Here is a 25,766-nt window from a genome sequence, read left to right as displayed (position 1 = left end):
ACATTTCTGTGTGTTTCTCCCACACTAAATATTCATCTAGCCATAATCCTAAAAATTTAGTATGGAGGGGTTTGCTCTATCTTACACTGCACAAGTTCTGCAGTTAGGTCAGATTTTACTTTGTTTGTTATATGTCTGAACGTCATCCAAACTGTTTTTTTTTTTTTTTCATTCACAATTAATATGTTGTTTGTAAACCACATGTTTGCTTCTTCTGTAGCCGCCGACTGAGATCACAGGTATTTTCTTCGTCTGCTAAAATAACTTATTTAAGTGGAAATAGTGTCAAATTTAAATTTTCTTCGTTTTTTATACTTGCTGTAGTGTCCGTTCTTGTCACACAACTGAATATTAACGTCCAAGCAGCGCTTGTTCTTGAAAAACCTGGTTCTTTAACTGAAATCCCGATAATCGCGACATAACCCGAAATTTTGCGTGACATAAACACAAAAAATACTGTTCAAGTTTTCTTGATAGTGCAAAATTCGTTTGAAAAAAGACAGCTACTAGTTTCATCAGTGTCTATTGTCGCAATAAAAGTGTAATTAAACGTTTCTAAATCGTATTTAACTAACACATTTCGTATTGTTTACTAGTTAGATAGACGCGATATAGGCCTAAATTTTCCGAGTTATAAACGTTTAAAAATCTGACCAAACACTCCTGATAGCGCAAATTCTCTAAAACCAAATTAATTAGAAATTCATTCTTCTCTAATTGTATCTCTAAATCAGTACAAAAACAACCACCACCGCACGTAAGACCTTTGTGTCGTTTTTTGTTTACACACAGCCAATCTCGCGTCCTTGACAAATTAAAAACTTTCTTTAAACTTAATTATTCTTTCGAAACTGACCATGAGTAAGAAATGTGGGAGCTGCTATAGTGTAGTGAATAGAGGGATTTGTTGTCAATATTGTAGGAAATATTTTCACTGGGGGGATGAAGTGGGGGAATGGTACAACAGAAGAAACTCTCTCCTGTAACTACAGAGTATGCAGTAGGAACATTTTGATTGGGGAACGGGAAAGGAAAGTCTGTGCCCTTCAGGCAAAGTTGGAGGAAGCAAGGAAGGAACTCATAAGGATCAAGGGCGATAGGGGGAGGAGGGTGGTTGGTAACTGGCAGCTGGTAGGAGAACAGGACAGAAAAGAATGCGATCTGACAGTTTTATTATCAGTACCAAAAACAGGTATCTACCACTGCCAGAGTTAAGTGGAGAAGAGCCTCTGGTAGAACAAGGAGCAGGAAATGTGCAGCACACTTCAACCGACGCCAGGAAGCCTAGGAATGTACAAAGTCTTAGGAAGAAGAAAGTGCTGCTGCTAGGTAGTAGCCATGGGCGAGATGTAGGCCCTTAGTTAGAGGAAAGTTTAGGGGCAGCGAACCAGGCCACTAACATCTTGAAGCCAAATGCAGGGCTAAGGACCGAGGGTCTTTATGTAAGGACTTTACAAAAGAGAACCATCTAGAGATAGTGTGTGGGGTGGGAAACGGTTTGGACAGGGATGGGGTATATGACATAGGTGGTGACCTGGACAAGATAGCTTCCCTGACTCATGGCACCAAAGTACACTTTGTTGAGCTGTTCTGGCATAATGATCATCCACACCTTGATGGAGCTGTGAGGCGAATCAATGTGGGGTTGGGGATGGCTTTGAGGACAGCCAACTTGCTCATGTTTCTGTGGTGACCATCGGAACTATCAACAGATGGGGTTTCACTAGGCATGGCCTACACTTAAACAGGACTAGGAAGGGTAAATTGGTACAGCACTTTAAAAAATAGTGAATCAATCACTCACAAGACAGATTTTAACACCTCAAAATAAAATACAACTATTAGAAGTTGAGGTCCAATCTTTGAACTGCACAGTAGTTTGTATTAGTGAGCACTGGTGTAGAGATACAGAAATCCAACATGTAGTATTATCATTGTTTGAAAAGGCAAACTCTTACTGCAGAACTACTTCAAGGGGTGGAGTATCATGCATTTATATCAGAAAAGGAACACAGTTCAAATCACGACATGACAGAACGGTAAGTGCAGACAGCACTTAGAAATATCAACTATTCAATTAACAGGGCTTGATATCACCAAGAAATTAATCATTTTGTGTGTGTATAGATCACTTTTTTCAATAAGTTAACAGAAGTTCTAGATAAAATCTCAAGTGCAAAGATCAACATAATTCTGTGTGGGGACATTAACATCAACACTAATATCATAAATGAATCCAGCAGCACCTTCATAAACGTCCTTCAAAGTTTTGGCATGTCCCTATTGGTCAATAGTGCAACAAGGGTTACCACAAAGACTTCATCAGTAATTGACCATATGGCCACAAATATGGACAGGGAAAAATATGATGTAGCTGTAAAAGATCTCAGACTATCAGACCATCTCTGTCAAATAACAACAGTAAAATCAGGCATCGAATCATTCTCTAAACTACAAGCCTACAAACGACATCTATCAGAAATCAAAATAAAAGATTTTTCAAAAAGCTAGAAAAACAGAGCTGGGATGAAGTGCATAAGGAAACCAATGTGAATATTAAATTCTCTAAATTCTCCACATTGTTTAAATTGAACTTTGAAAAGGCATTTCCAAAAGTACGCATGTCTGTATCAACATCTATCAAAAACCAATGGATAACAGCAGGTATTAAGAAGTCCTCCCAAACACTTAAACACCTCAGTTCCACGAAAAAGATTCACAATGATCCATAATTCTTAAATTTCTATCATAGATACAAAAAGATCTATAGGAAGGTGCCGATTGCTGCAAAAAGTCATTTAATGGCAAGATAATATATAATGCAAAGAATTAAAAAAACAGTCTGGGATGTTATAAAAAAGGAAACGGGGAGAGACAAACAAACACAGAATAACATACTGCTAAGGGAGGGGTATAAGTTAATAAATGATGCATAACACTTAGCAAACTATTTTCAAGTATTGCAGAGAAGGTACTGCAAAAATTCCCCCAAACAAATATAACATCTGTAAATAATGTTGCACTAAATACAATGATGTTACTTCCAACCACAGAGAATGAAGTCAATAAAACTGGCAAGAGTTATATCATTGCTTAAGAAAGGTAATGCAGGAGACATAGAAAATTACCAGCCCATTTCCCTGCTGTCACCATTCTCAAAAATAATAGAAGCAATTATGAATTACCTGAATAAATACAATCTTTTAAGCAAATCACAGTTTGGTTTCTGAAGTGGCAAAAATATGGAGTCAGCCATAGTAGAATTCACAAAAGTTGTACTTGATGCTCTTGATAAAGATGAGTGTGTCACAGGCATATTTTTGGATCTTTCTAAGGTGTTTGATACAGTCAACCACAAGATTCTATTAAATAAATTAGAAGCATTAGGAATAAGAGGGGTGGCTAATAACTGGTTTTGATCGTACCTAACAGATAGGGTACAAAAGCAGAGAAAACACATACTTCAAATAGATCTAAACATTTAGTAAAGCACGTATCAGAACCAAAATACATTAATATAGGGGTTCTGCAAGGTAGCATATTAGGACCAATACTGTTTGCGGAACTTACTTTAAAACTAAGTAATAGATTTAGTGTGCTTGAAAATAGCACAGAGGAGAAAGAACAATCAAATTGTACCATCATCCACACGGACAGTTCTGTAATCAACGCTAAATTGCGCTCACAGAGCAAAACAAATCGGCCTGCTATTTGTAAACAAAACAAAAAACACACGTTGGAAAATAGACAGGAGAAATCCTTATTCTAGCAGACAGCCATGGAAGAGGTGTAGCCGAAATTATGAGTTCTAAGAAAACAGGATTGAAGGTAACTGGCATAATCAAACCAGGAGCGCCACTATGTGAAGTTTTAAATAGCTGTAATCAATGTATGATGAATGGCAGCACATGTGTGATAATTGGAGGCGCCAACGATGTATACCATAATGAAACTAGACGTGCTACAACAGTTTTAAAGCAAGTAATTTGTAAAATGCCTGAAGTGAAATTTTTTGTTGTCAGTATCCCTCATAGGTATGATCTCATGGAAAACTCTTGCGTGAATACTGAGATTATTACCGCCAACAGACTTTTCGTTAAGATATGTCAAGGTTAATGCTACATATGTTGGGATAAATAGTGATTGCAGAGAGCATTTTACAGAGCATGGACTTCACAGAAACATGAAAGGGAAAGAAGCCATGAGTGCTGAAATATCGAATGCTATTAAACACTCTAAAGTAGAACGAAACACTATTACACTGTCTGAAAACGGCCTTATTAAAGTATCAACATTAGTGGAAATAGGAAGAGCTGATGTCCCACAATCATTGGTAGCAACAGAAGATTCTTTGACATTAGAAGAAGTAAAAAAATCTGAAGTGTCGTCCAGTACAGCAGCCACATCAGCCAAATTGTCAGTAGTGTCGAAATCATCAAAAACAGCTGAACCATTATCATCAGCAGCAGATGTACCACCCTCCCCAGCAGGTTCAAAATCAAGTCCAGAATCTGTGACTAGTCCATCAATCAGAAGAACAGAGGCAAGAACAGTGGTACAAAATGCCACTCAGATATTATCAACAGAAGAAAAATCAACACCATCGGAGCATCATTTATCAGCTTCATACGCAGCTTCAACGTCCACAGTAATGTCAGTGCCAACTGTAATTCAAGATTTAAACGAAAATACAGTTTCAGTAAAAGTTCCAGTATCAATTGGAACATCACTTACAAAACCAGACTCAGCATCAAAACTGGTAGCAGCTCCAACATCCACTGAATCATCAGCTTCAGAAACACCTCCAGCATCCACTGAAACAGCAGCTACAACTACAGATACAACAAGTATGGTGGCAAGAAATACAAGGAGCAGGAAACGTGTAATTCTTAAGGATTTTTGGTACCCAGCCTCAGCAACGAACAGCCGGTAACATTGGAAAGCATGAGTACAAACTCCTCTCACTCTAATTTCAATAATTTAAAAATAATGAGCCTTAACATACAATGAATTAAAAATAAAATATTAGAACTTGAGATTGCAGCCAGTGAAGCTAGTATAGATTGTATTTGCATTCAAGAACATTGGTGCATGAGTTATGAACTAGAAAATATTTGCATTTCCCCATACAAATTAGTAAGCCATTTTTGCAGGAAGGAAACAAGACATGGTGGTGTTTGCATTTATGTAAAACCTGGAGTAAAGGTTAAAAATATGACTGTAACTGAATCCTTGAATGCAGAAAAACATTTTGAGGCTGCAGCAATACAGTTGAATATGCAAAAGAGTAAATTAATAATAATGTCAGTGTACAGATCACCATGTGGTGATCCTGAAATTTTTAGAAATAAGTTAGAGGCATTGCTCAAAATATTACATCATAAAAAATCAACAATAATTATAAGTGGAGATTTTAATGTCAACTTATTGACTGAAGGTGCATCCAAAGGTCAGTTCCTGAATGTTTTACATAGCTTCAATTTGTATCCACATACAACTAACCCTACAAGAATAACAAACTCTTCAAAAAGTCTCATAGATAATATCTTCACAAATATAGATGCCATAGATATATATGTAGTAAATGTTGACCTAGGAATATCTGATCACAATGCACTTATCCTTAAATTTCCCATAGCCCCTGTGACCAAAAATAGTTCATACCAAATGTACAAAAGAACCTTCTCCACAAATAGTTGCAGTCACTTCATAAATACACTGACTAACCAATCATGGACAGAGGTACTGTTACAAACTAGCACAAACACTGCATATAATGTTTTTTCTTCCCTGTTTATGTTGAATTTTGAAATGTGTTTTCCTAAGAAACTTGTCAAAACAAACACATATGGGCATACACTTGCTAACTCCTGGATCACAACAGGTATTAGAATTTCCTCCAGGACCATGAAAATGCTTAACTATAGACTGAAAAGTTGGACTGACCCCAAGTTTAAAGAATATGTAACAAATTACAAAAAAATATATAGAAAAGTAATTACAAAAGCAAAATTACTAAGTAATGATAAATTAATACGAAAATCAGGCAATAAATCAAAAACTATTTGGGAAATTGTGAAAAGGGAAACAGGTAAGGGCCTCAAGGATCAGGAAATAGTACTCAAAAATAGTGAAAATATTGAATTAAAAGATGAAACTCTGGCAAATTACATTAATAATTACTTTTTAAGTGTACCAGTGTCATTAAGTAAAAACTTTACTAAACATGAGAAATTAACAGCCCCAAAAGTAGACAGTAGTATGTTGTTAACTCCCACAAATGATAATGAAATATTAAAGGTGATGAAGAGTCTAAAATCAAAAATGTCTGCAGGTGCTGATGAAGTGCCTGTGTCAATAATAAATAAAAGTTGCCCAACAAATTATAAAGCCCCTGGTACATATTGCCAATTTGTCTTTCAGCGAAGGTGTGTTTCCTGAGAGGTTGAAAATCTCTAAGGTTAGACCTCTGTTTAAAAAAGGAGATCCATACAAGGTAGAAAATTATAGACCAATATCCCTTCTCAAATCATTTTCAAAAATTCTAGAGAAATTAATGAAAACCAGACTCATAAATTACTTAGATGCTCACAAACTTCTAAACTGCAATCAACATGGCTTTCGCTCGGGCCACAGCACAGAATCAGCTATCCATGCCTATACCAAAAAGATTGTCAGGAGTCTCGACACTAAAAAATGTGTAGTGGGAATTAACTTAGATTTATCTAAAGCTTTTGATACAGTAAATCACAAAATTCTGTTAAACAAGATGGAGGCAATAGGTGTAAGGGGAGTTGTGAAGCAGTGGTTTGAATCTTACCTTCAAGATAGAACTCAGGTAGTAGAAGTCATCGCAGAACATAAAAATCAGAAAATCAAGTGGGTCTCAGATGCAAAGAATTTGGAAATAGGTGTCCCACAGGGCAGTGTTCTTGGTCCCTTATTATTCTTGCTTTATATAAATGACATAAAAAATCCTAATATTTCTACCAAAATAATGTTGTTCGCAGATGACACTAGCATAATTATAAGTGATGATAAAAAATCATTAACCACCACAACTGATATAATCCTGAAATATATTCAACATTGGTTTAATGCTAATGAGTTAACACTTAATCTAAGTAAAACAAATTATATACAGTATGGCAAAGCAACTCAAGATATGGACCTCCAGTTAAAACTAATGGATAAGAAGATAGAGAGTGTACAATCCACAAAGTTTTTGGGCATGCACATTGATCAAAACTTAAGCTGGAAAGACCATCTCAAGTACTTATCCCAAAGGCTCAATTCGGCATGTTTTGCATTGAGGATATTATCTAGAGTATGCAGCACTGACTGTACTAGACTAGTGTATTTTGCTTACTTTCAGCCCATCGTGTCTTACGGCATAATGTTCTGGGGTAAAACTAAATCAAGTTTAACAGATATCTTCAAATTTCAGAAAAGAGCTATACGAATCATAACACATAACTCTCCAAGAACTCATTGTAGGCCCCTTTTCAAAGGATTGCAAATACTCACAATACCATCACTGTATATTTTTAAAAGCATTCTGTGTACAAGAGCACATATGAAAAATCTACGTTCAAATGAGGACTGCCATAATTACACTCCTGGAAATTGAAATAAGAACACCGTGAATTCATTGTCCCAGGAAGGGGAAACTTTATTGACACATTCCTGGGGTCAGATACATCACATGATCACACTGACAGAACCACAGGCACATAGACACAGGCAACAGAGCATGCACAATGTCGGCACTAGTACAGTGTATATCCACCTTTCGCAGCAATGCAGGCTGCTATTCTCCCATGGAGACGATCGTAGAGATGCTGGATGTAGTCCTGTGGAATGGCTTGCCATGCCATTTCCACCTGGCGCCTCAGTTGGACCAGCATTCGTGCTGGACGTGCAGACCGCGTGAGACGACGCTTCATCCAGTCCCAAACATGCTCAATGGGGGACAGATCCGGAGATCTTGCTGGCCAGGGTAGTTGACTTACACCTTCTAGAGCACGTTGGGTGGCACGGGATACATGCGGTCGTGCATTGTCCTGTTGGAACAGCAAATTCCCTTGCCGGTCTAGGAATGGTAGAACGATGGGTTCGATGACGGTTTGGATGTACCGTGCACTATTCAGTGTCCCCTCGACGATCACCAGTGGTGTACGGCCAATGTAGGAGATCGCTCCCCACACCATGATGCCGGGTGTTGGCCCTGTGTGCCTCAGTCGTATGCAGTCCTGATTGTGGCGCTCACCTGCACGGCGCCAAACACGCATACGACCATCATTGGCACCAAGGCAGAAGCGACTCTCATCGCTAAAGACGACACGTCTCCATTCGTCCCTCCATTCACGCCTGTCGCGACACCACTGGAGGCGGGCTGCACGATGTTGGGGCGTGAGCGGAAGACGGCCTAACGGTGTGCGGGACCGTAGCCCAGCTTCATGGAGACAGTTGCGAATGGTCCTCGCCGATACCCCAGGAGCAACAGTGTCCCTAATTTGCTGGGAAGTGGCGGTGCGGTCCCCTAAGGCACTGCGTAGGATCCTACGGTCTTGGCGTGCATCCGTGCGTCGCTGCGGTCCGGTCCCAGGTCGACGGGCACGTGCACCTTCCGCCGACCACTGGCGACGACATCGATGTACTGTGGAGACCTCACGTCCCACGTGTTGAGCAATTCAGCGGTACGTCCACCCGGCCTCCCGCATGCCCACTATATGCCCTCGCTCAAAGTCCGTCAGCTGCACTTACGGTTCACGTCCACGCTGTCACGGCATGCTACCAGTGTTAAAGACTGCGATGGAGCTCCGTATGCCACGGCAAACTGGCTAACACTGACGGCGGTGGTGCACAAATGCTGCGCAGCTAGCGCCATTCGACGGCCAACACCGCGGTTCCTGGTGTGTCCGCTGTGCCGTGCATGTGATCATTGCTTGTACAGCCCTCTCGCAGTGTCCGTAGCAAGTATGGTGGGTCTGACACACCGGTGTCAATGTGTTCTTTTTTCAATTTCCAGGAGTGTATAATACTAGAACTCGTAAGAATTTGTATGTAGAAAGGGTAAGGACAACACAAACCCAAAAGCATGTAAGTTATTTTGGAATAAAACTCTACAATGCTCTGCCAGTGTACATGAAGGCAATAACAGATGAAGTAAAATTTAAGACTGAGCTTAAAAATTACCTTATAAGCAAAACTTTCTAAGATGTAGATGAGTACTTTGATTGTGTGTAAATTTATTGCCAAAAATTTTAATTTATATGTCTAAATTTGTACTTTTAAAAAATGCCTTGAAAGTGATGTTCCATTATTATGTCTGTAGTACTTGTACTAGTATGATAACTGTTGTGACAATTCCTACATCATGTAAATGATATACAGGAAGATAATAAAATGAAATGAAATGAAAATGAAATGTTCCTGATATAAATCAAGGACTTTCCCAGTAGTGTTACTCATGGTGAAAAAATTCTCTTTGCTGATGGCAGCAATATTATAGTCACTGAGAAAACAATAGAACTCCTTGCCAAGAAAGCAAATGAAACTCTCAAAGAAGTTTATGATTGGTCAACAAGCACTAAAGTAACATTGAACATAAAGAAAACTAATACCATGAATTTCAGTTTGAAGAGAAAAAATGACTATGTTAAATTAAATGTAGATGGCACCTCCATAGACTGTGTAACAATTCTCAGTTGAAGTGGTGTGAACACACAAAGGTTCTTGTAAACAGAATTTCATCAGCATGTTATGCCCTTAGAATCCTATCATCAGTGTGTAACATGCGGTGTCTTTTAGTTACATATTATTCATATGTACACTCAGTCCTTGGCTATGGCCTTCTTTTTGGGGGAACAAATGCACAAAAATATCAACACAGTTTTAAAACTCCAGAAAAGAGTCATAAGATTTATTTATTTATTTATCAATCCGTGGACATTTTCAAATGTATGGATGTTGTCAGTTTGTGTACATTCATATATTTATACAGTTTGTTGTTACATGTAGTTAAATATTGTGAGATATAAATTATTTACAATCATTTTGTACTAAGGAATTCACTTATAGTGTAAAAGCAGTGTTCCTACAAAAACAATTCAAGATTTTTCGTAAAGCGGTACATGTTATCTGTTTCTTTTATTTTCTGCGGCAGTTAATTATACAGTTTTACACCTTCATACAAGAAACTAATTTGAGTCTTATGTTTATTCTTCCTGTCTAGGTGAAGACTGTGACTTGTTCTTGTACTATAGTTATGAAAACTGCTATTTGTGCTATAATTTTCTATATTTTTCTTGATGTGCACTTGGTTTGGAATATAAATTCACAAGGAACAGTTACAATTTCTAACATTTTGAAAAGTTGTCTGCAGTGGGCCTGCTTACTGCTTGTCATTATAATTCTTACTTCTCTCTCTATAATTTTGAAATCTGTTTGTAAATTCTGAGCACTGTTTCCCCAGAAAATAATACCATAACTGATTATTGAATGAACATAACTAAACTATACAGTTCTCAAACATTCAATAGTGCATGTGGATACAAGGACTCTAAGTGTATAACATGTTGTGGATATCTTTTTTGAGAGTTTCATAGCATGTTCATTCCACTTCATTTGGCTGTCAATGTGCAACTCTAAGAATTTTGTTGTAGGTACTTCATCTATGAGATGTTAACTCATTTCAAATTTAAGGGACTCTGTTTTCTCTACTTTATTTTCCTGAGACCATTTGTGAACATCCCTCAGCACTTCAGTAGAATTTTCCAGCATTTGTGCTGGTGTATTACTTACTGGTGATTACTATGTTGCTGTCATCAGCAAACAATATCTTCTCTCCATGGCTGATATGTTGTGTGAAATCATTTATATACACCAGAAACAATACTGGGCTCAGTATGCTACCTTGAGGGACCCCAATATTGATATATTATGGATAAGATATATGTTTTCAATGTACTTTGATCCAGTGGAGACATGTGTGATCTCTACTAACTGTACTCTGTTTTCTAGATATGAACAAAACCATTTGAGAACCACTCCCCTTACTCCTAATGCCTCTAACTTATGCAACAGCTTCTGGTGGTCAACTGTACCAAATGCCTTAGACAGGTGTAGGAAAAGGCCAGTTACATAGCTGTTCTCATCTATTGCTTCTAAAACTGTTTTTGTAAATTGTGATATTGCAGATTCTGTACCTCTACCAGGCCTGAAACCATGCTAGTCATTGCAGGGGAGGTTGAATTTACTTAGATAGCTCAATCGCCTGTTTTTCTTAATAACCAAAAATACTAGTTGAGCTCATTGTAAAGATCTGTTCAAAACACTGGTGATTTTAACTGCTCCATGTGAATACATTTACCAGTCAGTTGCACACATAAAAAAATGGTAATTACTGCACAAACTGCATATAACAAGAGATAGACTCAACTTACATTTACCAAGAAAAAATAAACATAAATCTCAAAACAGCATTTTCTACCAAGGAATAAAACTGTAGAATAAATTACCAAAAGAGATTAAAGAAATTGCAAAAATACACTTATTTAAAAAGGCAGCTAAAAAGTACCTGTTATGCAATACATTTTATGCATTGAAGGATTACTTAGCTAAAACAGAGTAGGGGTTTGATAAAAAAAATGTTATACAAGTAAATAATAATAATAATAATGACTGTAAAATATCCATCATTCCACATAACACCATCACTTTATGTTTTTTCCTTCTTTTTTCCTCTCTAGAAATACATACCCCCAAACTATGAATAGCACAATACTAATTAATACCTCTTCTTCTTTCTGAGCTCAACATCTCACTCAATATGGAGGGATGCAGACTCAGTTTTTCAGGATAGCAAATGGGAACTTGCAGTACAGAAAATGGCCCAGAGATCACCAGTGTGTGTGTGTGTGTGTGTGTGTGTGTGTGTGTGTGTGTGTGTGTGTGTGTGTGCGGGGAGGGGGGGAGTGGTGAGTGAAATGTTATGTTTAGTGTGTGCAGTGACTGAAAGTGAGATACGAGTGAACAGTGTGGCATTACATTATTTAATAAGTTATTTGTTGTAAAAAAACATATTGTACACCAGGAGTAAATATAATGATTCTCTCTAACTAGAAATCTGTAAATATATGTGTGTACAAATTATCTTATTTTAAACTGACCTAAATTTGTAAGTACTTTGACATGTCCTATATCCTTGTAAAAAGAGATCTACAGGTGAATAAAGCTGCTGCTACTACTACTACTACTACTACTACTACTACAACTACTACTACTACCACCACTACTATGACTCTCTCCGCCCTCCCGGTTGGCCGTGCGGGCGGGCGGGAAGGAGCGCCTGGTCCCCGGCACGAATCCGCCCGGCAGATTTGTGTCAAGGTCCGTAGAGCCAGCCAATCTGTGGATGGTTTTTAGGTGGTTTTCCATCTGCCTCAGTGAATGTGGGCTGGTTCCCCTTATTATGCCTCAGTTACACTACATCAGCGATTGCTGTGCAAACAAGTTCTCCAAGTATGTGTACACCACTATTACTCTACCACGCAAACATAGGGGTTACATTCTCCTGGTGTGAGACATTCCCTAGGGGGGTCCACTGGGGGCTGAACTGCACAGCAACCCTGGGTTCTGTGTGGGGTGGCGGAGCGGTGAAGTGGACTGCGGTAGTCGTCGTGGGGTTGTGGACCACTGCGGCTGCGGTGGAGACGGAGCCTCTCCATCGTTTCTAGGTCCCCGGTTAACATACAATACAATACAATGACTCTCTCCAGTAAGTCAGTTTCATTCGTAGCTTTGACAAACAGACTGGTATCATCGGCAAACAATAGTGTATCTGCTGTTGATATATGGCTTGGAATATCATTTATAAATGTTAGGAAGAGCAATGGCCCCAGTACAGACCCCTGCGGCATACCATACCTGACGCGTTGATATGCCGATGAATAGACTTTACCCGCATGCATCTCTACTTTCTGATATCGATTAGAAAGATAGGATTTGAACCAATCATGTGCTACTCCACAAAACCCAGTAGCTATATAGTTTCCTGAGCAGTAAATTATGGTCAATGACATCGAATGCCTTAGACAGGTCCAAAAACAGGCCACAGTTTAATTCATTTTTGTCTAGAGAATTTATGATCAGTTTTAAAAAGTTGTAAATTGCTGTGTCAGTTGACCTATATTTCCTAAAACTATTAACTACAATTTGATTTTTATTAAGAAAATGAGACAGCTTTCATACATTGCTCTTTCAATTACTTTTGAAAATCCAGATAACAATTATATAGGCCAGTATTTGATAACATCAGACTGGTCACCCTTCTTGTAAATAGGCTTGACAATCAACTTCTTTAGTTTTTCTTGGAAGATTCCTGTGCTAAAAGACACGTTAATCATGTCAGCAAGTGGGAAATCTATGTATCTTGCACTGTTCTTTATTACTTTGTCTGAAATCCCATCACAGCCACATGTCATTTTATTTTTTAACTGATTTAAGGCATTTTGTACCCCTAATGCAGTGGGTATAGAAACATGGTTTTATCATTCATGGGTAGTTGCACTCTGGAGCTGAAATCACATCTTCCTTGAATTAGTTTTGTTGCGATATTTGTGTAATGTTTGTTGAATATCTGTAGTGGGTCCTCAACTGTTTTCCCTTCACTTTTAATTACAACAATGCTGTTTTTACTTTTTTGTTTACCTATGCTCCTATTTATTACTTCTCAGGTTGATTTTATTTTGTTAGTACCTTTCCTGACATATGAGTCATTATTTAGTTTCTTAGCCGCTATTATAACTTTTTTATATACTTTCCTGTAAAATTTCACATATGGTTTTAATGCAACAGTATTTTTTGCAGATTTGTTTAACTTTTTCAGTGCCTGCAGATTTTTTTTATCCCCTGTGCTACCCATGTCTTTGTTTTGGTTTTAATTCTGACTCCATTAATAGGAAATGCAATATCATAACAATGTCAATAACTTGCTAAGAATGACTCAAATTTTTTTATCTACATCACAGGTTGAATCTGTGCCCCAAGTTATATTTTTTAACATGTGATTAAAAATCTTTATGCTGTCTTCATTTACAAATCTTTTCTCTCTGTATCTTTCATATACTACTGGATCCTTAATGGATATATTATATAATGTTAACATGCCTGCCTTATGATCCGAGAACCCCCGTATCTATTACTTCAGTAATATGCTCACACTTATTCTTATTGACAAGTACTTGATCAGTTATTGTTTCAGACCCATTTAAACATCTAGTGTCTTCTGTTACTGTTGCTGTCATATTATAAGATACTAACAGATTGGTCATTTGTTGTTGTTTAATGCAGTTAGTTTTAAAACAGTTATACTAATAACAACAAATGCAGAAACAGCTCCATCAACTGCAGAGCCAGCCCTAATACCAGCAGGAAAATCTACAGCTAAAGCAACGGAACCATCATTAGCAACAGCAGAACCATCCACAATAGCAGCAGAATCAACTCCAACATTAGCAGAAGTAGTACTGTCAAGTAAAAAAACTTCAGACAGCAGACAAAAGCCAGTGCCTCGATCCCATCCAAATGACTTTTTAGTGAAAACCAGAAAGAGGAGGAAGTCCACAAGAGAAACAGAGCTATGACCTTATTTAAGTTGGAAAAGCAGAGAAATCTACAACAAGGTGTTTACTACTTTAAAATAATCCACCAGAATGTACAGGGCTTGAGCAAAAACTATGAACAATTAGACGTGTTTGTAAATGAAACTATGCCTGATGTGCTTGGTATTAGTGAACACTGGTTATCTGATACCAAATTAGAACTTTTTAAACCTCCAAACATGGTACTAGTTAATAAATTTTGCAGCTCTTCTATCAGAGATGGGAGTGTGGGGAGTGTGTCAATGTATGTAAAAAGCACAGCTGATTTAGCAGCATTTCAAGGTTGTAAAATTCCCTGATGGTGATTATATATGCACACAATAAACATTTACAGTTTTTTTAAATCATATTCTCAGTATTCAGTCTTTTTCTATGCATTTCACATTACTGTATTTAATTTCTTTTGCATCAAGACCTGTCCTAACATATATGCACGTACCACCACCCTTACTATTAACTCTACAAAACATACTTATCATTTCAAATTCATGAATAACAGCAGTACATGACTGTCTAGCTTTCAGCCAATGTTCATTTACACATAACACTGCAGTTTCTTTTAAATAGTCATTTAGAAGGACTTCTATTTCACCTAGCTTGCTGTCTAAACCCTGTACATTTTGACAGAAAACTGTTAACATATTTTTGTTTTTTGATTTCAGTGTACCGTTTACCTTATTATTTGTGTGATGCTGCCTGCCAATAAAAAACTTGGAGATGTTTTGGTGGAGCTGTTTTTCTTCTGAGTCGAAGTCTAATGTTGCCTTCTGATATTTCTTCAGCTGGTGGTGGTGTGGATGGTGTTTCATCTTCTACTAATGAATATTCTTGCAACGATTTTTGTCCAACTGTAGTAGATTCTGCTGCTGGTGTGGGAGAGGTGCCCCCTTCTGTGAACTTCATTAGCATTGATAAAGGAGCTGGAATGACATCTGCTAAATCATCTTGCCTGTTGACTGGTTCTGTTGTACTAGTAATGGATTTTGCTGCTTTTGTAGATTTTGGTGGCATTAGTGGATGAGCTGGAACAACATCTTGCCTGGTTACTGCTTCTAGCATTCGGCTAATTTCTTGGCACAGGAACTTCTTGCCCATTTTATTAAAATGCATGCCATGCCATGCCTTTCTTTCTATGGACTACACACTTAAGCAATGTGCGTTTTGATAGGACTTGCATATTTTCAAGTATTGCCTATTGGTTTTTTTTATTTACATGTGACCAATCTGGAAGATCATGCCTACGTGGAATCCCAACAACAATGACAGTTTTTTTTCCTTAATAGTGTTTATTACTGTCTTAAGATTATGTGTTGCATTGGATAGTTTGTTTCTAAAGTCATCGTTTGCTCCTGCAATGATTACAATATCTTCTTCACTTTTTATGTTTTCGGTAATTTGTTGCGTACAGGCTCCTGGTCTGACAAAGCTATTAGCTTCCACACAGTAGTCATATAGTAATATTTCTGCAATGCCACGACCATAACTATCGGAATATATGTTTACATCACTTTTATTTTTGTGCATATCATTAATACTGTGGTGTCTACTTACGTGCATTTTCTGTTTACAGTCCTTATTGTCACATTTTCCCATGGATTTCACATTTATATCTGACACTGATGCTTCAAAATGGTTGGTTTCTGTTTCATGGCTCACACAGTCACTGGATGTCATGTTGACAAGTTCGTTGCAACATTTTATTTCATAGCACTAGTCTCATTACAATAATTTGTATCACGCAAAATATCGTGTTTGAGCACTTCCTGTTTATTCAGTTTGTTAGTCAGTTCACTTATTAATGATTTTGCATTCCTTAGTTCATTTTTCATTGTTCTGAGTTCTTCACTTAACTTTTTACATTCACATGGTTTCAAGAGAGCATTCCTGAAGTTATCTGGCTTAGGCCTATCTAATAGAAAGCACTCATTACACTTCCAGCTTTTTGCTCTAGCTCTTGTTTTAACACACAAGTAATGAAATTTATGTCCACATTTTGCACAATTTTTCTACCCTCTTTTTACAGTAGCAAGGTTTATTCCACACTCTTTCCATCGTTTCATGCATATTAGTACTGGAGGAAACCATTGTACACTAACCTTGCATAAGAACTCGATATTTACCACAATTTATGTCAGGTCACTGAAGGAGACGGTGATAATCCTGATAATCCCTTCGTACACAGTAAGATAAGTTCATATTTAAAGGAATAAACTATTATAAGTACCTATTTTTAAAACAGTTGGTGCATCTTGTTTTTGGAGATTTACAGTGACAATATCTTGTAACAGTGCAATGGACTTAAGAAATATTTACAGCAAAAGTGATGAAGTTACTGTTGGTCTATAACAAAGTATTATTGTGTAGCATAGAGACTAACTGAAATTTCTCATGGACAGTGGTGCACAGACAGTTTTTGGTAGGACAGTGAAATTTTTATTATTTGGATTTACATGCAGAAGCTGGAGTCATTGCAGAAATAAGTTTGACAAATGAGGAACACAGTACTGCCTTACATCATCATGGTTGACTCCATCTTGAACAGTCACCAATCAGCATGCAACTGACATCACAGCCAGGAGCATGACAGTCAAACAGCATGAGGCAGAACAGATGTAAAACAATGAAGAGCTAAGCCAACACAAAGAATTCAAGCTGCAGTAGTTAGCAGATGATGCAATGGCAGCCTCCATTGCTGAAGAAAATAATTAAGGATAATTGATATTGCAACTATTCTTAAAAATGTGTGACAGTTAGATCAATGACACTGTGCAAGATGGTGATGGTCAGAGAATGAACACTGAAAGCAGAGAAGAGGAAACTAAGGTACTTAGGGGAGAAAAGGAGGTATTTCATTTAGTAGATGAACATGAAGTATTGATTAAAGATGAACCTGAATATGATGTGGATGTCTAGGGCATCACACACTGCTGACTGTAGTGTATATCAAGAAGTAAACAGTTCTGACTTTGTGAAACAAGTTAACATTAGACAAAACTCATGTCATAAAAGTCAAGAAGTGGGGCAAGGAATAAGTAGGACGAGGGATAAAAATCAGGCTTTGTTTAAGTTTTTGGAAAGAATGAGGAATGACTTGGAAAGAATAAGGGATGGTATAAATTCAAAAATAGACACAAGTAGCAGTAATTTAAATTCAAAAATAGGCACAAGTAGATGTGACATTAAAAAAGAATTCAAAAAGGAAATTGTTAGTGTAAGAATGATGTGGAAGAAACTAAAATAGAAATTAGTGTAAGTAATACTGTTCTCACAAAATTAAATAAGAAAACAGAGGATGTTGTAGTTTATTGTGAGAAAACAGTAAAGAAAGTAGTGGAGGAGAGTGAAGTTAAAAATGATTAAAAATAACAAATGTGTTGTTTGAGACTTCTGTAAAAATAATTTACAAGAATTTCAGTTCTAACAATAGAGATGAGCTGGAAAGTCCAATTGATCAGATCAAAACAGATTTAGAGAATAATTTAGAAACAGAGGAAGAAAATAAATGTACAGCTGTTATTGAAAAGGAAAGGGGAAAGGTACACAAAAATGTAGATTCTAAGCTTGTTGAAATTCAAAGAAGTTTCATCAACGTGCAAAGTGGAAAACATAAGATTTGTTGCACTGTGAAATTTATCTTGTTTTGTTAGTTATAAAAAATTTAGTAATTTTGAATCATGTGGGTGAGCATGTACTGTTGACTTCATTAGGGAATTTGATGATATACCCAAAAATTCACCAGAGTAGGAAAACATGTCATTTGTAATAGTATTTTTGAAAGCAGATTTGCAGAATCATGAAATCCACAGGAATAATTTAGGGAGACATTTATGAAGGAATATTGGCCAATGAAGGAACAGGAGAAGCTGGTAAGTAAATTTTGGGGAGCAGAGAAATATGATCCTTGAAAAGGTATTGTGAAAGGTTTCTGTCAGTATTTGGTTCAGAGGCTCAAATGTTTGGATGATAAAATAAATGATACATACACTATTGTAGGTCTGAAAAATATACTGCCTCAAAGGATTAAATAAGTACTTATACCAGCTCTAAGAGATAATAGTGCTGACTTTCTGGTTTATGCAAGAGAAGTGGAATGTGTTATAACAAAAGTAGAACGCAATGGATGGGATGAAGATGATAGTAACCATTCAGGGAGGGATTATCATGTAAATATGATGAACAGGGCAGATTTGGGGAAGAATAATGGTGGTCCTATGAATAATAGGGTGGACAATTGTCCAAGTGCATGCAGAAGTGGTAAAAGGAATTCTAGAGACAGAAACACTGGAAATAATGACAACTTTGGGTCAGACCAATTAAACTAGATTTTGCTCCATGTGGGGATCACATGTGGGCAATACACAGGTAAGAGTCACTTTTAAACAATTTCATTTATTTATTTATTTATATTTTTGCATGTAGTCATCAATATGATGGCTTTTGCAAACAACAAGTACAGTTACAAACATAAAATACATTTAGATCTTAGCCTTACAGGTAGTAATTAAACAGTAAATTGAAGCTTGTCAAAGTACATTACATCTTATACATATTAATACAGCAAATTATTTTTTATACATTATTTTACAGCTTTTAAATTTAACCATTTAAAATTCTTTGAGTGAACAGAGAGACTTTTCAATTAAGAATTCTTTTAGTTTTGATTTGAATAGTTTTTTATTGCTGTTTTTCAATGGACTCTGGCAGTTTATTACACCATATCAGTCCATTAGTATATGGGCTCTGGTCCATCATTTTTAATCTTGTTCTTTGTCAGTAATAATTCTCTTTGGATCTGGTGTACTGTAACTCTGAGAATGTGGATATTAATAGTAATAATGAAGTAAGTGAAAAATGTAGAAGTGTTCCCAATAGTGTGGGAAGAACTGGGCATAACGACAGAGCTAGTTAGTGAAATAGGAACTGTTTCAGCTGTCCAGTATACTGATGAAGAGGAGAAAGAAGAGTTGTTTGAATTTATGTTTGCTATTGAATGCAATATGGTAAGCAAAGAAGAAAGTAAATTATGTAAATGAACAGTGTAGTGATGAAGAAGAGTTAGAAAATAATGAGAATCATGCTATTTGTCACTTAGCTGCAAATGAAAACAGGTTTGGTGATAAAGATGATAGTTTTTCTAGAGAAAGGATTAATGAGGATTTGTTACATGACTATGACACAGTGTTAAGTAATAAGCAAGTATGGCATCCTGTGATTATGGAAAATATCCAAGGTATACCTGTTAGATGTTTTTGGGCAGCAGCAGTGAATTAAATGGTATTTCTCAAGTATTTTTTGTCAGTTACAGATAGAGAAGGAGTAGTTGTAATGCAAGTTTCAGCAATAAGAATTATAAGTGCTGCTGGAAAGATATCAAAAAGTATTAAGCAGTAAGTGTTGCTGACAGCTGAATTAGTAAGGCAGTAATTAAATTGTAATTTCTTGCTGATACCGTATTCAGCACTGAGACAGTTTTGAGTAGGCCTACAGAGTTTTTATGTAAATGGTGTGTAACAGTTGATTTTGCCAGTGGAATGTTTAATTTTATATGTAATGAAATTGTGTATGAAACATCACGTTTAGAGAAAATGGGTGCAGGAATACGTAACAGAATGGACTTGCCATTACGATATTTAGCTACTGAACATATCACAGTTGAGTCAGAAGAGGAGATAATTAGATTAGAACTAAGGAAGAGAATCCAGAACATTGAAGATATAATAGCAAATCAAAATAATAATTTGGAGGGGATTTTGTTGCAAAATAGTAGGGGGCATTTTCAAACAAACCTAGCTTAGTAAAAGACTGTGAGTGTAAATCACAATTTAAGAAACATGAAATGTTTTTCAGAAAAACATTTATTATTCCTTTTGCTACAAAGGAAGCTGTAAAAAATGAAATTAGGAAAAGGCTTGAGTGCGGTGATATTGAATGGACAAACAGTAGATCATTAATCCTGTGGTAGTTGTAAAAAAACAGAAATGGAGGCATTAGAGTTGTGCTGGATGTTAAGAAATTGAAAGAAATAGTGGTGAGAGAAAATGACAGACCAGCTAATGTGATGAAATTTTGTAAAAATCTATGGATGAAGATTTTTGACTTCTTGTGATGTAACTTGTGGGTATTGGAGCAGCAGCCTGGCAAAGGAATTGAGCCATTGTACAGCTTTTCTATGTGAAGATAAGTGTTACTAATGCTGTGTGGTACCCTTTGGTTTAAATTTGTTTGTTTTTGTTCTTATTAGGGCCACTAATAAAGTGCTAGGAGATGAGTTAGTTAAAACTGTAACTGTATATATTGACAAAAGTTTTGTGGCTAGCTATGAGTGGTTTGAGCATTATGAAATTTTGGACGAAGTATTGATAGCTGTGTACAGAGTGAGGGGGGGGGGGGGGGGGGGGCAGCATGAAATTAAAGCTAAGCAAGTCTGAATATGTAAAAAGGGAAATTTCATTTTTTAGTCTTAAAATTAATTAGGAAGCTATACACCCAGACCAAAAAAACTGAGTGCTATTGCTGATTTTCCATCACCTAGAAATAAGGAAAAACTGAAAGCTATGTTTGCCTTTTCAGGTATTATACAAAAATATGTAACAGATGAATCATTCAACCATCCATGTATGGGAAATTTGTTGAAAGAGAATGAAACATTGAATTGGACTGAAGAATGTGATGAAGCTTTTCAAAGTTTAAAGGAGTCAGTCAACAGTAAATTGCTTTACTGTTCTGAACTTTCACTACCAATTTGTATGAGCACAAACTAAAGTTTTTGTGGCTTGAGGGGGCAGGGGGCAGGGGTTGAAATTTTTCAGTTAGTACAAACTGACACAGGGATGGAACACAGCAGAGTTGCATTCACAAGCTGAACATTACTTACACAGAAAAGGATTATTGTATTTCAATAGTGGAAGCTTTGGCAATTATTCTTGGATTTAAAAAGTTTAAATATTATTTACTGGGACACAGAACTATAGTATACACAGCCCATAAAGGCTTGAGTTTTCTTCAACAGTGTAGGTTGAAACAGCCAAGGTTATCTCCAACCTCCAAGATTATGTCCAACAATTTGATCTGAAATTTGACATATTAAAGGAAAAGACAATTTTGTAGCTAATGCCTTCTCTAGGATGCCAACAGAAAGAAACCAAGTTTTAAGAGAGGTTAGGATTGAGACAAACCTTCTGCTTGAGAAAGAAACCAATAAACATAATCCTAGCTTATTACATTAGCATTGGTTGAGAATTTTCAACAATCAGTAAAAACAAAATTGTTAAGGCTTTCGTGGCCACTTGTTAACAAACTGCCTATTGGCTTCTGTCTCGGGTTCTTCAGCCGACGTTCATATAATGATTTTTCTCACGTTTCGCCAGCACGAGTGGCTGGCATTGTCAAAGCTTCACCCTCCATTGCCGGTGGTAAATTGGAGCCGAGCTCGAGGGCACAGACTATATGTACCTGGCGCGCCAACATCTGAGGGCTTCTCTGCGGTCATTTCCGGTGCGGTTCTCCTCTTGCTACCTGCGACGGTCGTTCGCTGCAGTACGGGAAGCCAGGATCTGTTTACCTTAAGGCTTTCCTCTTTCACGCGAACAGTTTGAACAAGAAAGAGGAAAGCCTTAAGGTAAACGGATCCTGGCTTCCCGTACTGCAGCGAACGACCGTCGCAGGTAGCAAGAGGAGAACCGCACCGGAAATGACCGCAGAGAAGCCCTCGGATGTTGGCGCGCCAGGTACATATAGTCTGCACCCTCGAGCTCGGCTCCAGTTTACCACCAGCAATGGAGGGTGAAGCTTTGACAATGCCAGCCACTCGTGCTGGCGAAACGTCAGAAAAATCATTATATGAATGTCGGCCGAAGAACCCGAGACAGAAGCCAATAGGCAGTTTGTTAGTCAGTAAAAATTTCAACTCTGCCCAATCTTAACTCAGTCAATATGAAATGTCAGCTATCTTTATTGCATCAAAATATTCAAGGACTGAGAAATAAAATTAATGAATTTATGGGAACAGGATACAAATAGCGGTATATGGAATAAACTGGCCTCACTAGTATCTGCACATACACATATTTTGACAATTATCATATACGTGCACACAGTACACGGTATAAGAACAGACTCAATTAATATGGCGGCCCAGATGAGCAACTTGAGTCCCAAAGATTAATTTTGTCTATGGTCGATATGACCTATCAATGCCAAACAGCGTGTCCCCCCCTCCCACCCCCCCACCCCCCACCCCCACCGCAGTACAGAGTACCGCATGTGAGTCTTAATGGAAAATGTTGACGCTGTTGGTGGTCGTACAAGCTGGTAGACACACAACCAGGACCTCAACCCCAACTGGGGCGCGGTGCGGAGGCAGAGCGATGGGAGACAGGTCCACCTCGAAGTTGTTGAACCAGCGACGACAGACAATGTGGCGGCCAGCCCGAGAGCAGGTGGGTTCAGTGGTGGATGACAGGGTGTATCATCCATCCTCGCTGGCTCAGTGACTTCGAGGTGAACCTGCCTCCCATCGCTCCACCTCCGCACCCTGTCCTGGTCAGGGTGGAGGTCCCAGTCGTGCGTTTCTACCAGCTCATACGACCACCAACAATGTGTATGTCCACATGGTTTTCCATTAAGACTCACATGCGGTACTCTGTACTGCAGGGGGGGGGGGGGTAGGCTGTTTTGTGGTATCGATGTATGTGTGATAGACAAGTTAGCACCAGTGCCGACTAGGAAATTGAGCTGTGATAAAATGTCAGTCACATACAAATGACCGCTTGGCGGGACAGACAAGAGGATGCCTGTAAGGTTCCCCCTAGCACTAGGCATCTTTTAGGCCCTGCGGTTGGCGTTTGGGTGCTGGCAATGTAATTGGCACTTCCTGGCATTATCGCCAAAAATCTTATGGTACCAGCAGCACGGATGAGCCGGATGTGGTGGTGGTGGTGACTACGGCAGCGGAAGAGGCTTGTCTTCGTTGATTTGTTCCAGCGTGTATACCAGCACGTATGTGTGTGGGTGATCCTGGAGTGCTCAGACGGTGGAGAGAGCAAGTAGATACTGCCAGGTGATGTAGTAGGTGTGGAGGTGGAGTGAGCCCTGCCTCTGCCAGCTGACAGCTGGTAAGCAGGAGCAGTTGTGCCAACTAGCGGTGAGTGGTGAGCTGGTTGGTGTTGTTGTAGCAATGAATACAGTTGGTCTGAGATGCGGAGACGAGAGCAGATTGACTCGAAGGAGTGTGGTAGCAGATGGTTCTGTAGGTCGGTAGGCAATTTGGCAGACCACAACACAGAATGACGTCCAGCATGGTATTCTCACTTGCAAGTAACCGAAGGCAGCGCCAGAGTTGTGATGGAGTTCGGTCCCCCAGGTGTTCCTTGTACAAGACCTTGATGATTAATTTTTGTGGTGAGCAGGCAAGTCATTCCATGATCATTAACTCATACTTTGGTGGAGGCGGTGGTGAGAGGAGCTGATTGCAAATTAAGTCCGGAGGTGCATGACGAGACACAGGAATTTAGAGTTGTCGTTGGACACATGATGCTATTCGAAAAGATGCTCAACAAGTGCAAATGACAATACAGGGTTGTTTTCATATAAAGGTGGCAGCTTCGGCAGATGATCTGGGGGGGAGGGGACGAAGGCAAGTTTGGTGTCCCTCGGAAAACTGGCTGGTCCATGGCAGGAGAAGTTGTAAAGCAGGCCAGCACAATAGGCCTGGGTGTGTTACTGGCAAGAACATCCATAGCAACGGCAGGTTGCATTGTCCTTGATGTGTCATGAAAACATGATGCAGCTGGCACGGTCAGTACTGTTGGAATGAGCGGTTGCGCGATACGTGTAGGGATCCTGTAAACTGGACCGTAGGCTACAGGTAGTGATTTGAATTTGCCCACCTTGGAAATAACACAGAAGGCCAGCGTGACAGACATAGGCAGAGCTGTGGGAGAGGTGAGTGGCTGAGCAGTCAGAACCGGGGCCCCCTGTGAGTGTGCGGTGTGGGGGGGCAGGGGGGGGGGCGGGGTTGGTAACATGTATGACAAAAGTGTAAGTTCTCTGCGCATTCTGAAAACACACCCCATGGGGTCGGACTATAAATTACCAGAGGAACTTGTGGAAATCACTGCGCCCGCAGACGCAGACGCAGTCGTCGCTCCGGCAGCGCGCAGAGATGTCGTGGGCACGCCCGGAGTTCCGAGGATCGCTGAGCAGAGCTATGGGTGTGGCGGATCGCCGTTCGGCCGAGCCCACTCGGTCGACGGCCCCATCCGGCCCCCCAACTACGACGACTGGAGATGTTGGTGTGGCAGACCGCCGTCCGGAGGAGCGTGCTCCCCCGGCGGCCCCGTCTGACCCGCCGCCTACGACGACCCGGCCTCCGCACGTGGACCCCGAGTCGGAAGATGATGACGATGTCATCGTCAACATGGCAGACTTCCTGCCCCCGAGGAACAAACGAAGGACGACAGCCAGCGCACCGCTTCTCCCAGAAGGCGGGCGGCGCAAACGGCCGATGTCCGCCGCTCAACTCGGCGCCAGAAAGGCAACAAAGAAGAAGAGGCAGCCAACTGTCTCTACCACAGGAGGCAGAAAACGTGCCATCCCTGACGACAGCGTGGCAGGCGCCACCTGGACAACCGTTTCGTCCCGACGGGCGGCCAGACCCAGGGCGACGCCTTCCCCACCTCCCACATCGACTGCAAACCGTTACGGCGTGCTTGCAGACGATGTGAGGCCAGAGCAGTCATCATCCGCGCAGACGGCGCCCACGACCGCTGCAATGGATGGCTACTCTAACTACGATGGAGAGACAGCCCCCACCACCGGGTGGTCTCATCGACGGCCGCCGCCGATAGTCTTTGAGGTGGCCAAAGACTACAAGCGTTTCCTGCAGCTCGTCAGGCAGTGGACGACTGCCGACTTCACGCTGCGAGCTGCATCTGGAAACCTTGTGCGGCTGCAGGTCGCAAACACGCAGGACTACGTAAAGGTGACGTCGGAGGCGTCGAACCAGGGCCTGCACTGGTACACGCACGCCGCCGTCCCCGAGAGGCTACTGAAGGTAGTCGTCAAGGGCTTACCCATGACGGCTGAACCGGACCTGCTGAA

The sequence above is a fragment of the Schistocerca cancellata genome, chromosome 8 (assembly GCF_023864275.1).
Source record: "Schistocerca cancellata isolate TAMUIC-IGC-003103 chromosome 8, iqSchCanc2.1, whole genome shotgun sequence".
NCBI classification, from domain to species: Eukaryota; Metazoa; Arthropoda; class Insecta; order Orthoptera; family Acrididae; genus Schistocerca; species Schistocerca cancellata.
This window is presented reverse-complemented; position numbering follows the sequence as displayed.